Genomic DNA, 15,273 nt, shown 5'->3' with positions numbered 1-15,273 from the left:
ATTTTTCGTCTTCACGGATTGCCTACGCAGATCGTCTCGGATAGAGGCGTCCAATTCGTGTCTAAATTCTGGAGGGCTCTCTGTAAACAACTCAAGATTAAATTAAATTTTTCTTCTGCATATCATCCCCAGTCCAATGGACAAGTAGAAAGAATTAACCAAGTCTTGGGTGATTATTTGCGACATTTTGTTTCCTCCCGCCAGGATGACTGGGCAGATCTCCTTCCATGGGCCGAATTCTCGTATAACTTCAGAGTCTCTGAGTCTTCCTCCAAATCCCCATTTTTCGTGGTGTACGGCCGTCACCCTCTTCCCCCCCTCCCTACCCCCTTGCCCTCTGGTCTGCCCGCTGTGGATGAAATTTCTCGTGACCTTTCCATTATATGGAGAGAGACCCAAAATTCTCTCCTACAGGCTTCATCACGCATGAAGAGGTTCGCGGATAAGAAAAGAAGAGCTCCTCCCGTTTTTTCCCCTGGAGACAAGGTATGGCTCTCCGCTAAATATGTCCGCTTCCGTGTCCCTAGCTACAAGTTGGGACCACGCTATCTTGGTCCTTTCAAAATTTTGTGTCAAATTAATCCTGTCTCTTACAAACTTCTTCTTCCTCCTTCTCTTCGTATCCCTAATGCCTTTCACGTCTCTCTTCTTAAACCACTCATCCTCAACCGTTTTTCTCCCAAATCTGTTCCTCCCACTCCTGTTTCCGGCTCCTCGGACATCTTCTCTGTCAAAGAGATCTTAGCCTCTAAAAAGGTCAGAGGGAAAACTTTTTTTCTAGTGGACTGGGAGGGTTGTGGTCCTGAAGAGAGATCCTGGGAACCTGAGGACAACATCCTAGATAAAAGTCTGCTCCTCAGGTTCTCAGGCCCTAAAAAGAGGGGGAGACCCAAGGGGGGGGGTACTGTTACGCCGAGCGCTCCGGGTCCCCGCTCCTCCCCGGAGCGCTCGCTACACTCTCTCCGCTGCAGCGCTCCGGTCAGATCCACTGACCCGGGGCGCTGCGTTTCTGCTTCCAGCCGGGATGCGATTCGCGATGCGGGTAGCGCCCGCTCGCGATGCGCACCCCGGCTCCCGTACCTGACTCGCTCTCCCTCGGTCCTGTCCCGGCGCGCGCGGCCCCGCTCCCTAGGGCGCGCGCGCGCCGGGTCTTTGCGATTTAAAGGGCCACTGCGCCGCTGATTGGCGCAGTGATTCCAATTAGTGTCTTCACCTGTGCACTTCCCTATATCACCTCACTTCCCCTGCACTTCCCTGCCGGATCTTGTTGCCATTGTGCCAGTGAAAGCGTTCCTTGTATGTTCCTAGCCTGTGTTCCAGACCTCCTGCCGTTGCCCCTGACTACGATCCTTGCTGCCTGCCCCGACCTTCTGCTACGTCCGACCTTGCTTCTGTCTACTCCCTTGTACCGCGCCTATCTTCAGCAGCCAGAGAGGTTGAGCCGTTGCTAGTGGATACGACCTGGTCACTACCGCCGCAGCAAGACCATCCCGCTTTGCGGCGGGCTCTGGTGAAAACCAGTAGTGACTTAGAACCGATCCACTAGCACGGTCCACGCCAATCCCTCTCTGGCACAGAGGATCCACTACCCGCCAGCCGGCATCGTGACAATTAAAATGCAAAAACGGAAAAAAGCTGAGTCCTTAAAGGGGTATTCCGCCCCTGGCATCTTATCTCCTATTCAAAGGATAGGGGATAAGATGTTAGATCGCCACGGTCCCGCTGCTGGGGACCCCGGGGATCGCCGCTGCGGCACCCCGCCATCATTACTGCACAGAGCGAGTTCGCTCTGTGCGTAATGACGGGCGATACAGGGGCCGAAGCAGCGTGACGTCATGGCTCCGCCCCTCATGACATCACGGCCCGTCCCCTTAATGCAAGTCTATGGCAGGGGGCGTGACGACCGCCATGTCCCCTTCCCATAGACTTGTATTGACGGGGGCGGGCCCTGTATTGCCCGTCATTACGTGCAGAGCGATCTCGCTCTGCGCAGTAATGATAGCGGGGTGCGGCAGCAGCGATCCCCGGGGTCCCCACCAGCGGGACCTCGGCAATCTGACATCTTATCCTCTATCCTTTGGATAGGGGATAAGATGTCTAGTGGCGGAATACCCCTTTAAGGGGCTAAATGAGTATTTTTAAAGATAGGCGATAGGTTTCAGATAGCCGGTGGTCTGACCGCTGGAGCCCCCTGTGAACTCCCGTACAGGGCCCTGGCAGTGAGTGGCAAGGAGACGTGTCTGACCGCTGCATGATGCGGTGGCCAACAAGCCCCTCAATACATCTCTATGGGAGAGCCGGAGCGCTCTAAATTGTCTATTTTTAATACATTTGGTCTGCTGCTGCATTGTTTTTGTAGGATTTTTATTATTTATGTAGGTGAAGAATATTTTTGGGTTCTTTTTACCCTTTATGACAATTATTCTCTATTTTTGGCAGATGAGACATCTTATATTAGATTGAGAAAGAAAATGTATCGGGCCAGAGTCTGATCCAAGACTAAATCCCTGAATTAGACCCCCAGATCGGACTCCCCAAAAAAAGTGTCCTAAACTAGACTGGGCTGGGACAAGGCACAAGGTAGAGTAGGCACCTGTCTAAGGGACTGCGGCTTACCCAGTTGGGGGGGGGGGGGTGCAATTGCAGTTGTTACCACCAGGAATCCGGGGCACTTGCCCTGAATTCCTGAGATAGCGAGCGACTCTTTTAACTACAAGTGTGCCTCTTTCAATGGCCAGTGAGTATCACATTCAACTGCATAAATTATTTTGCTGGGGGACAAACACTTAAAGGTGGCAGCTATCTACCTACAGGGGAGCACCTGAATACCTACTGAGGCACCTACCTACCAAGGCACATTATTATAATTTGGTGTACTGTGGTGGGGAAAGGGGAAGATGGTGTTGAAAAAGTGTGTAGCCTAAAATGTTTGTCCAGCAGATTCTGCAGATGTGAATTGCGGCTGCGAGAAGCAAAGAAGAATAATTCCATCTGAGAATAATTCCATCAGAGAAGACTTCCACTATCACTTACTTGTTGTAACTACACTTTAATTACTTCCATACTATGGTAACTGTAATCACTTAGATGGTCAGAGCCTGTGTGCAGCTGGAATCTATCGCTATATAGGCAGTGAGTGAGGGTATTTTAGTATAGGGTATTCTCTTTAGAAACAGTATGGTAGTATTATTCACAATGGTCATGGTGTAGCAGTATTATTTGCATTATTGCTATCCTAGCGATGCTGTGGTGGCATTTGTCTTATCTTCCTAAGGAACTAAACTACCTTGTCCTGGCAGTGCAAGTAGAAGAAAAAGACCCGTGGAAAAGCACTGCTGTTTCCAAAAGAAGTGGATAAAAACCCATATCAGAGAAGCAGGATTTGAATCACTGGAGGGTTTATTAGAAATTAAAACAATAAACAGGGGAGCCACCCCCTTCTTCAGATAACTATGCCAAATTTACAATCATGCAGGTATATACAGGCAGTGCCGGTTTTAGGCTTAGCGTGGCTCTGGGCAAAATCAATCACAAATATCTAAAAAGCAATTGAAGAGTCCCATAAAAACAACAATGGTACTGATAAAAACTACAAATCACCGAGCAAAAAATTACCATCATACATCCCCATATACAGAAAAATAATAGATATAGGGATCAGAATGGTACAATTTTAAATTTTTGTATAGATTCCCACATTAGGTTGGCAGCATAGTTCCCCCACATTAGGTTGGCAGTATAGTTCCCCCACAGTAGGTTGGCAGTATAGTTCCCCCACATTAGGTTGGTAGTACAGGTCCCCCAACATTAGGTTGGCAGTATAGTTCCCCCCACATTAGGTTGGCAGCATAGTTCTCCCACATTAGGTAGGCAGTATAGTTCCCCCACCTTAGGTTGGCAGTATAGTTCCCCCACATTAGGCTGGCAGTATAGTTCCCCACATTAGGCTGGCAGTATAGTTCCCCCACATTAGGCTGGCAATATAGGTCCCCCCACATTAGGTTGGTTGTATAGTTCTCCCCACATTACGTTGTCAGTATAGTTCCCCCACATTAGGTTGTCAGTCTAGTTCCCCCACATTAGGCTGTAGTTCCCCCACATTAGGTTGTAGTTCCCCCACATTAGGCTGGCAGTATAGTTCCCCCACATTAGGTTTTAGTTCTCCCACATTCGGTTGGCAGTATAGTTCCCCCACATTAGGTTGTAGTTCCCCCACATTAGGTTGTAGTTCCCCCACATTTGGTTGGCATTGTAGTTCACCCACATTAGGTTGTATTTCCCCCACATTAGGTTGGCAGTATAGTTCCCCAACATTATGTCGGTAGTATAGTTCATCTACATTAGGTTGTCACTATGGTTCCCCCACATTAGGTTAGCAGTATAGTTCCCCCACATTATGTGCAGTATAGTTCCCCCACATTAGGTGCAGTATAGTTCCCCCACATTAGGTTGGCAGTATAGTTCCCCCACATTAGGTTAGCAGTATAGTTCTCCCACATTATGTGCAGTATAGTTCCCCCACATTAGGTGCAGTATAGTTCCCCCACATTATGTGCAGTATAGTTCCCCCACATTAGGTGCAGTATAGTTCCCCACATTAGGTTAGCAGTGTAGTTCCCCACATTAGGTGCAGTATAGTTCTCCCACAGACATACAGCCTTCAGCCATATACAGTGTATGACTGGAGGCTGTATGCCTGTGTACTGACCCACTGTAATGCTCGGACCACCGCTCCTCCGGTCAGGGGTCATGACCTATAGGCCATAGCAGTAGGCCCCGGGACTGGAGCAGTTGTGATCGGAGCACCGAAACTGACGTGCAGGTAACTTACCATGCGCGCGTCCTCCTCCTCGATGCTCCGCTCCTCCGTTTCTATGGGTGCATGCACGGACGTAAGTGACATCTCTGCATGTTACATAGTTAGTACGGTCGAAAAAAGACATATGTCCATCAAGTTCAACAAGGGAATTGAAGGGTAGGGGTGTGGCGCGATATTGGGGAAGGGATGGGATTTTATATTTCTTCATAAGCATTAATGTTATTTTGTTCCAGGAATGTATCTAATCCTGTTTTAAAGCTGTTAATTTTTCCTGCGCTGACCAGTTCCTGAGGTAGACTCTTCCATAAGTTCACAGTTCTCATGGTAAAGAAGGCGTGTCGCCCCTTGAGACTAAACTTTTTCTTCTCCAGACTGAGGGCGTGCCCCCTCGTCCTTTGGGGGGGTTTAACCTGGAACAGTTTTTCTCCATATTTTTTGCATGGGCCATTAATATACTTATATAGGTTTATTATATCCCCCCTTAAACGTCTCTTCTCAAGACTAAACAATTGTAACTCCTTTAATCGCTCCTCATAGTTAAGATGTTCCATGCCCCATATTAGTTTAGTCGCGTGTCTCTGCACCCTTTCCAGCTCCACAGTGTCCCTTTTATGGACAGGTGACCAAAACTGAACAGCATATTCCAGGTGAGGCCATACCAATGCTTTACAAAGGGGGAGTATTATGTCCCTCGAGTCCATGCCTCTTTTGATACATGACAATATCCTGCTGGCTTTGGAAGCAGCAGCCTGACATTGCATGCTATTCTGTAGTCTGTGATCTACAAGTACATCCAGATCCTTCTCTACCAGTGACTCTGCCAGTTTAATCCCCCCTAAGACATACGACGCATGCATGTTATTAGTACCCAGATGCATAACTTTACATTTATCCACATTGAACCTCATTTGCCCAGTGGATGCCCAGACACTTAGTCTATCCAAGTCATCTTGTAACCTATACACATCCTTTATAGACTGTACTGTGCTACAAAGCTTGGTGTCATCTGCAAAGATAGAAACAGAGCTGTTAATGCCATCCTCTATATCATTGATAAATAAATTAAACAAAAGCGGTGCCAGTACAGAACCTTGGGGTACACCACTAATTACCGGGGACCAATCAGAGTACGAATCATTGACCACCACTCTCTGGGTACGATCCATGAGCCAGTGTTCAACCCAGTTACAAACTAAAATTTCCAAACCCAAAGACCTTAACTTACCTGTCAGACGTCTATGAGGGACAGTATCAAATGCTTTAGCAAAATCCAGAAACACTATATCCACAGCCATTCCTCTGTCAAGGCTTCTACTCACCTCTTCATAAAAGCAAATTAGATTGGTTTGACAACTTCTATCCTTAGTAAACCCATGCTTGTTACCACTTATAATACTATTATCCCCATATGTATTCCTGTATGTAATCCCTTATAAATCCTTCAAACAATTTACCCACAATGCACGTTAAACTTACCGGTCTATAGTTTCCTGGGGAAGACCTAGAGCCCTTTTTGAAGATTGGCACCACATTTGCTTTGCGCCAGTCCCTTGGCACAATACCAGACACCAGAGAATCTCTAAATATCATGACCAAGGGTACAGATATTACTGAACTTACCTCTCTAAAAACTCTTGAGTGCAATCCATCTGGCCCTGGAGATTTGCTTACATTTATATTACTTAACTTACCTTGTACCATCTCTACATTAAGCCAGTTCAGTACATTACATGATGCGTTACCAGCACTGACTTGTCCAATGTCAGCTCCTCCTACTTCCCTAGTATATACAGAACTAAAGAACCCATTCAGTAGCTCCGCCTTCTCTTTATCGCCTGTAACATCCCCCCCATTATCCTTATTAAGGGGTCCTACATGCTCTGTCTTTGTTTTTTTTTTGCATTTATATATCTTAAAAAAATATTTAGGATTAGTTTTGCTTTCTTTGGCCACCTGTCTCTCATTTTGAATTTTTACTGTTTTTATTACATTTTTACAGATTTTATTAAGCTCCTTGTATTGTTTAAATGTTATAGCTGACCCATCAGATTTGTATTTTTTGAAGGCTATTTTTTTGTTGTTTATTGCTCTTTTAACATCAATTGTCAGTCATGTAGGATTTAGTTTTAATCGTTTATATTTGTTGCCCTTTGGTATATATTTAGCTGTATAGTTATTTCGAGTTCATTTAAAGATGTCCCATTTATCTTCTGTATCAGTATTTGAGAACACCTCCCCCTAGTCTCTGTCCTGTAGTGCAGCCCTCAGCCCAGAGAAGTTTGCCTTTTTAAAGTTATATGTTTTTGCCTTCCCCGCCTGTCTTTGTTTTCTACATTTTAAGTCAAAAGTAACTATATTGTGGTCGCTATTACCAAGGTTTTCCCTCACAGTTACATTACCAACCAGCTCTGCGTTGTTGGAAATGATCAGATCCAACAAGGCATCACTTCTTGTTGGGTCCTCCACAAACTGGCCCATAAAATTATCCTGCAATAAATTTAGGAATTGTCGCCCCTTTGTAGTTTTAGCCAACCCCGGACCCCAATCTATATCTGGATCGTTACAATCTCCCATTATTACCACTGTACCTGCCCGGGCAGCCCTCTCTATTTGTTTATGCAGCCGACCTTCTATCTCTTTTCAGTATTTCCCTCCTTTTGTAATTCTACCCACAGTGATTCCACATCCTCAGAATCATCACACACTATGGCATCGTTCACACTGACTTTCATACCACTTCTTACATACAGACAGACTCCACCACCTTTTCTGTTCATTCTATCTTTGCGAAACAATGTAAACCCCTGCAGATTGACAACCCAGTCATGTGAGGAGTCCAGCCATGTCTCAGTGACCCCAACTATATCAATATGTTCTTCCAGTATCAAGGCCTCAAGCTCCCCAATTTTATTTGCTAGGCTTCTGGCATTTGTGAACATACACTTTACATTTCCATCCTTTATGTTATTGGGGTTAATGGGATTCAAGGGTGTAAGTTTTATTTTCCTATGAAGCCTATTCCTATTAACTATTCTAACCCCTCCCTCCGCTCCACCCACAGGTACATTTATAATTCCCACCTCTCTATCTACACTATCTTCCCTCCTCTTTGCTGTAGGTTCCCTGCCCCCAAGTCCCTAGTTTAAACACTCCTCCACCCTTCTTGCCATCTTCTCCCCAAGCACAACTGCACCCTCCCCATTGAGGTGCAGCCCGTCCCTACGGTAGAGCCGGTAACCGACAGCGAAGTCAGCCCAGTTCTCCATGAACCCAAACCCTTCCTTCCTACACCAGCTTCTGAGCCACTTGTTTACCTTCCTGATCTCCCGCTGCCTCTCTGGTGCGGCTCGTGGTACTGGTAGTATTTCAGAAAATACTACCTTGGAGGTCCTTGCCTTAAGCTTGCGGCCTAAGTCCCTGAAATCATTTTTTAGGACACTCCACGTACCTCTTAATTTGTCATTGGTGCCAATATGTACCATGACTGCTGGGTCCTCTCCAGCCCACCTCCCGGTTGCCCCTGTATTTTTAAAGTTAATGCGGGGCTGCAGAAAGGTAACCGGGACATCCTTGTGTCTCAAAAAGATCTTTCAGGACACAGGGATGTCCCAAATGTGATGGGGCCCACTGCAGGCTGTTCAGTGGCGCCCCCCCCCCCCCTGCACCTGCCACTTAGCAACCCGCAGGGGGCCCCCTGGGGGATGGGGGCCCTGGGCAATTGCCCGGATTGCCCCGCCCTAATGCTGGCCCTGTATACAGGTACAAACAGATGCCCAAATTGTACTGGGAGAGGCCTGTCACAAACACAATACATGTTCTCAAGACTTCACAACAGAGATTGAAGTGCTGGCACTGCTCTCCCTCTATATATTCTCCCTTAAACAGTCTGTGTGCGTACTCTAGCAGCGTATCTTCATGCGGTGGTGCTCATGTACTGCGAAAGTGATAGGATGAATGCAAATCCAAATAATCAAGAAGAAAGTACAGGCAACTCACCACGTTGTAGTAACTTCGTGTTTATTACTGGGACATGCAGGTAAAGCGGCTCCACGCCACACCGGGATGCCGAACACTAGTGCGTTAACCGATGACAGGAACTTCAACAGATCGTCTCCATTCACCTGTGCACGTGACTATATATCTCCTCCTTTACTTGTGACGTCGTGCCGAGGTGAGCGGAGCTTCAATCTTACAAATAGATTTACCAATATTAGATTTATAGAAAAATTACTTATAAACCATAACATAATTGTGTATAAGTGAAAATAGCATTACTGCTGTGGTAAAAAACTGTTTAAAACCAGGCTAGTAAAAACAGAACCATTTGTAACCAAACCGATGTTCAGAGAAAGACTCCCATATCTATTCTATCATTTAACCCCCTCATGTCTTGAGCTCCCGTCCTCAATATCCAACGGGCTTCTATTTCTCTTAATTTTTTCACATTATCTTGATCTGGTTTTATTTTGACTTTTTCTATGCCTAAGAATTTTATATTTTTGATGTTTCCTGCATGTTCAGAGACCACGTGTTCTATCAGTCGCGGTGAACCTTTTTTTGTCACTATAGAGTGCATGTGTTCTCTGAATCTGATATTCATGGGTCTGATTGTACTGCCTATGTAAAATCTCATACATTCACATATGATTGCATATATTACATTTTTGGATCTGCAGCACATAAAGTCTGTTATTTCTCTGGTAATGCCACCTATGTTAATACTGTTGCCAGTTATAAAATGGTGGCACCAGTTGCAATTTCCACATTTTTTATTTCCTCTGATTATTGATTTATTTAACCAGTTTTCTTCTGTTGTTCTTTTTTCAGTTATTTTACTTTTTACTAATTCGTCTTTTAAATTTTTTGTTCGCTTAAACGCTATCATGGGTTTTTCTATTTTTATTTTACCAAGAATCTGGTCTCTTTCTATTAAATGCCAGTTTGTGTGTATAGATCTTTTAATTACTTCATGCATGGGACTATATTTGAATGTAAATGTAAACCTCTCTTTCTTTATGTCCTCATCTTTTATTTTAGTGTGTTTTCTGTGTCTCCTATTTTTCAATAGTGTGCTCCTGTCAATTTTTTTAACTCTTTCTAGTGTGTTTTTTAACATTTGAGGTGAATATCCCCTATCTTCTAACCGTTGTATCAATTCATCGGCCTGAGTATTAAACGCCTCTTCTGTGCTATTTATTCGTCTCAATCTGAGTAGTTGTCCATATGGTATTGCTTCTTTTGTGTGGGAGGGATGGTAGCTTTTATAATGTAGTAGGGTATTGCTTGCGGTTTGTTTTCTGTACCCTATTGTAGCGAGTGTGTTGTTTTGTTTTTTTATAAGAACGTCCAGAAATTCTAGTTCTGTATTACTATATTTGGAGGTAAAAGCCATATTCATTTGGTTGGAATTAAGATATTCAATGAAACTCTCAAAGTCTTTAGGAGAACCTTTCCAGAGCATGAACACGTCGTCTACAAAACGTGAATAGTGTCCTATATGCTCTAGGAAGGGATTTTCAACTGTAAAGACATATTTTTCTTCAAAAACCGCAAGGTACAGGTTAGCTAGTGTGCACGAGACCGGGGTCCCCATTGTGGTCCCACCCCTTTGGGCGTACCATTGTTCCCCAAATTGGAAGACATTATTTTTCAGAATAAACTCTATTGATTCACAGACGAAATTTACAAAATCTTCAGATTTTCCTGTCCGTATTAGGATTTCTCTAATGCAGTCGACGGCTAACCCCTGTGGTATTCGAGTGTATAAGCTTTCCACGTCTATTGACGTTAAAAGGTAGCCTTCCACGCTGGGGATGCCGTCGAGTGCACCTAGGAAATCATCCGTATCTTTCACCAAAGATGGTACGTCAGCCAGTAATGGCCGTAACAACCAATCGGTATATGCAGAGAGGGATTCTGTCAATGAACCTACCCCGGAGACTATTGGTCTCCCTGGAGGGGAGTCCATAGTCTTATGTATTTTCGGTACAATGTACCATGTTGCATTTTTGGGGTTCAGTGGAAATAGCTTCTCTGCCATTTTATTTGACAGGATTCCTCTCTCTACCTGTTTTCTTAGTAAAGTTTGTAGCTGTGATTTAAGTTTTTTCATGGGGCCAGCTTTTAATTTCTCATATGTCCTCGTGTCATCTAATTGGCGATGCGCTTCCTTTAAGTAATCTGCTGTATTCATGATTACAGTGTTTCCACCCTTATCTGCCCTTTTTATCGTTATTTTATCCTTTTGTTTTTTTAACCACGTTAATGCTTTTTGTTCTCCTATTGTTAGATTAACAGTATCTTTAGGATATATTTGTGCTTTCAAATCGTCGAGTACTTTTTGTTGGAATAGCTCCAGGTTTCCTCCCGGTTGTAAGGGAGGAGAGAACGTGGAGCTATTCCCTCCTCTAAAATTCTTTACTTCGACCTCTGTGGGTGTGTTATCTGGTTCCCCGGTGTTCTCCCCTAGCAACGCTGTTAAAGCAAACAGGCACTCCCTTTCGCTACCTACTGAATCTCTAAGAATGTTGAAACCTAGGGGTCCTACTGTTACTGGGATCTCTCCTTCTTTTTGACTACCTTCCTTTTCTCCATTTGTTTTATTAGCAAAAAATCTTTTTAAATTTAATTTTCTTATGGCTCTAAAAAGATCTATTTCAAAATCTTCCATGTTAAAGTCTTCAACTAAGCAGAAATTCAGTCCTCTTGAGAGGAGTTTTATAGTGTCCTCTTTAAGTATCAGACTGGACAAGTTAACTACTGCTGGTGTATTTTTATTTATCGGAACAAAGTCCTTTTGTGTTAATCTTCTTTCTTCATTTACTCTGTCCATTGTTACTGCTGATGTAACTTCTCCTTTGTTTTCTTTTTTTTCCTCTCTATTTATGACTGCCAAGTTACTCTCTTCCGTTTCGTTAGTTTTTTGGGATTTCTTTCCTCCTCCTCTTCCTCTTCTGATTTTTTCTTTTTACTTTCTTGTTTTTTTCCTTCTCGTTTTTTGACAGCTCGTTACTATTGTTCACACTATCTTCTGATGAACTGGTGTCTCCATCTGTTGTCCAAAAGTCTGAGGTTTTTTTATTTTTATTTTTTTCTTGGTTTTTATTTGTCTGTCTTTTCTTTTTTTGATAGGAGGTTTTTCTTCCCTTCGGATTTGTTTTTCCGTGTAAAAATACATTATCTGACTCATAGTCTATACGATCTCGAAGGAATTTATCTCTTTTTATTTCTTTGATGGTTTTTTGTAGGGTTATTAATTTTTTTTCGTTTTTTTCCATGAACTCATTATATTTTTCTTCTGGTTGTCTTAGACGCAGCTCACTTTTTGCTTGACTTAATTCTTTTGAAACTTTTTCATACTCTTCGATATTTTTCTCTAGTACTAATTGCAACATTTCCAGGCTGTATCGTTTGTGCAGATCTTTCCATGCAGACATAAAATTCTGATCTTCAGTAAATTGTGAGGCTTCCTTGTACCCTCTCAGACCTCGTAGCACTCTATCACAGGCTTTATATGATTTTAGGCTGTTTATAGTCCAAAACAATCTTGTTTCTTTCTCAGACAATGTGTTAATTTTAAACATGAGGGTTTTTTCACTCATAAATTGATAAAAGTCTTTACTAGAAGTCGATAAAAGTCGTTTCTTTACTAGCCTGGTTTTAAACAGTTTTTTACCACAGCAGTAATGCTATTTTCACTTATACACAATTATGTTATGGTTTATAAGTAATTTTTCTATAAATCTAATATTGGTAAATCTATTTGTAAGATTGAAGCTCCGCTCACCTCGGCACGACGTCACATAAAGGAGGAGATATATAGTCACGTGCACAGGTGAATGGAGACGATCTGTTGAAGTTCCTGAAAGGAAAGAAACAGCTGTCATCGGTTAACGCACTAGTGTTCGGCATCCCGGTGTGGCGTGGAGCCGCTTTACCTGCATGTCCCAGTAATAAACACGAAGTTACTACAACGTGGTCAGTTGCCTGTACTTTCTTCTTGATTATTTGGATTTGCATTCATCCTATCACTTTCGCAGTACATGAGCACCACCGCATGAAGATACGCTGCTAGAGTACGCACACAGACTGTTTAAGGGAGAATATATAGAGGGAGAGCAGTGCCAGCACTTCAATCTCTGTTGTGAAGTCTTGTCAATATTGCACCTGAATCCTTTTTGTGCTTGAGCACGCAAAAGATCCCCATCCCACATACAAGTCTATGCACCATGGAAAACAGCACAGAAAATATAGCCATGGATCTAGCAAAAGCTGAAGAGAACACACTGGGAGCAGGACGGGAAGACGCTAGTGCGTTTTTCACCCGATGCAACGAGAAAGACTTTTATGAATTTATGAGTGAAAAAACCCTCATGTTTAAAATTAACACATTGTCTGAGAAAGAAACAAGATTGTTTTGGACTATAAACAGCCTAAAATCATATAAAGCCTGTGATAGAGTGCCACGAGGTCTGAGAGGGTACAAGGAAGCCTCACAATTTACTGAAGATCAGAATTTTATGTCTGCATGGAAAGATCTGCACAAACGATACAGCCTGGAAATGTTGCAATTAGTACTAGAGAAAAATATCGAAGAGTATGAAAAAGTTTCAAAAGAATTAAGTCAAGCAAAAAGTGAGCTGCGTCTAAGACAACCAGAAGAAAAATATAATGAGTTCATGAAAAAAAACGAAAAAAAATTAAGAACCCTACAAAAAACCATCAAAGAAATAAAAAGAGATAAATTCCTTCGAGATCGTATAGACTATGAGTCAGATAATGTAGTTTTACACGGAAAAACAAATTCGAAGGGAAGAAAAACCTCCTATCAAAAAAAGAAAAGACAGACAAATAAAAACCAAGAAAAAAATAAAAATAAAAAAACCTCAGACTTTTGGACAACAGATGGAGACACCAGTTCATCAGAAGATAGTGTGAACAATAGTAACGAGCTGTCAAAAAACGAGAAGGAAAAAAACAAGAAAGTAAAAAGAAAAAAATCAGAAGAGGAAGAGGAGGAGGAAAGAAATCCCAAAAAACTAACGAAACGGAAGAGAGTAACTTGGCAGTCATAAATAGAGAGGAAAAAAAAGAAAACAAAGGAGAAGTTACATCAGCAGTAACAATGGACAGAGTAAATGAAGAAAGAAGATTAACACAAAAGGACTTTGTTCCGATAAATAAAAATACACCAGCAGTAGTTAACTTGTCCAGTCTGATACTTAAAGAGGACACTATAAAACTCCTCTCAAGAGGACTGAATTTCTGCTTAGTTGAAGACTTTAACATGGAAGATTTTGAAATAGATCTTTTTAGAGCCATAAGAAAATTAAATTTAAAAAGATTTTTTGCTAATAAAACAAATGGAGAAAAGGAAGGTAGTCAAAAAGAAGGAGAGATCCCAGTAACAGTAGGACCCCTAGGTTTCAACATTCTTAGAGATTCAGTAGGTAGCGAAAGGGAGTGCCTGTTTGCTTTAACAGCGTTGCTAGGGGAGAACACCGGGGAACCAGATAACACACCCACAGAGGTCGAAGTAAAGAATTTTAGAGGAGGGAATAGCTCCACGTTCTCTCCTCCCTTACAACCGGGAGGAAACCTGGAGCTATTCCAACAAAAAGTACTCGACGATTTGAAAGCACAAATATATCCTAAAGATACTGTTAATCTAACAATAGGAGAACAAAAAGCATTAACGTGGTTAAAAAAACAAAAGGATAAAATAACGATAAAAAGGGCAGATAAGGGTGGAAACACTGTAATCATGAATACAGCAGATTACTTAAAGGAAGCGCATCGCCAATTAGATGACACGAGGACATATGAGAAATTAAAAGCTAGCCCCATGAAAAAACTTAAATCACAGCTACAAACTTTACTAAGAAAACAGGTAGAGAGAGGAATCCTGTCAAATAAAATGGCAGAGAAGCTATTTCCACTGAACCCCAAAAATGCAACATGGTACATTGTACCGAAAATACATAAGACTATGGACTCCCCTCCAGGGAGACCAATAGTCTCCGGGGTAGGTTCATTGACAGAATCCCTCTCTGCATATACCGATTGGTTGTTACGGCCATTACTGGCTGACGTACCATCTTTGGTGAAAGATACGGATGATTTCCTAGGTGCACTCGACGGCATCCCCAGCGTGGAAGGCTACCTTTTAACGTCAATAGACGTGGAAAGCTTATACACTCGAATACCACAGGGGTTAGCCGTCGACTGCATTAGAGAAATCCTAATACGGACAGGAAAATCTGAAGATTTTGTAAATTTCGTCTGTGAATCAATAGAGTTTATTCTGAAAAATAATGTCTTCCAATTTGGGGAACAATGGTACGCCCAAAGGGGTGGGACCGCAATGGGGATCCCGGTCTCGTGCACACTAGCTAACCTGTACCTTGCGGTTTTTGAAGAAAAATATGTCTTTACAGTTGAAAATCCCTTCCTAG

Source organism: Hyla sarda, chromosome 3 (assembly GCF_029499605.1).
Source record: "Hyla sarda isolate aHylSar1 chromosome 3, aHylSar1.hap1, whole genome shotgun sequence".
NCBI lineage: Eukaryota > Metazoa > Chordata > Amphibia > Anura > Hylidae > Hyla > Hyla sarda.
This window is presented reverse-complemented; position numbering follows the sequence as displayed.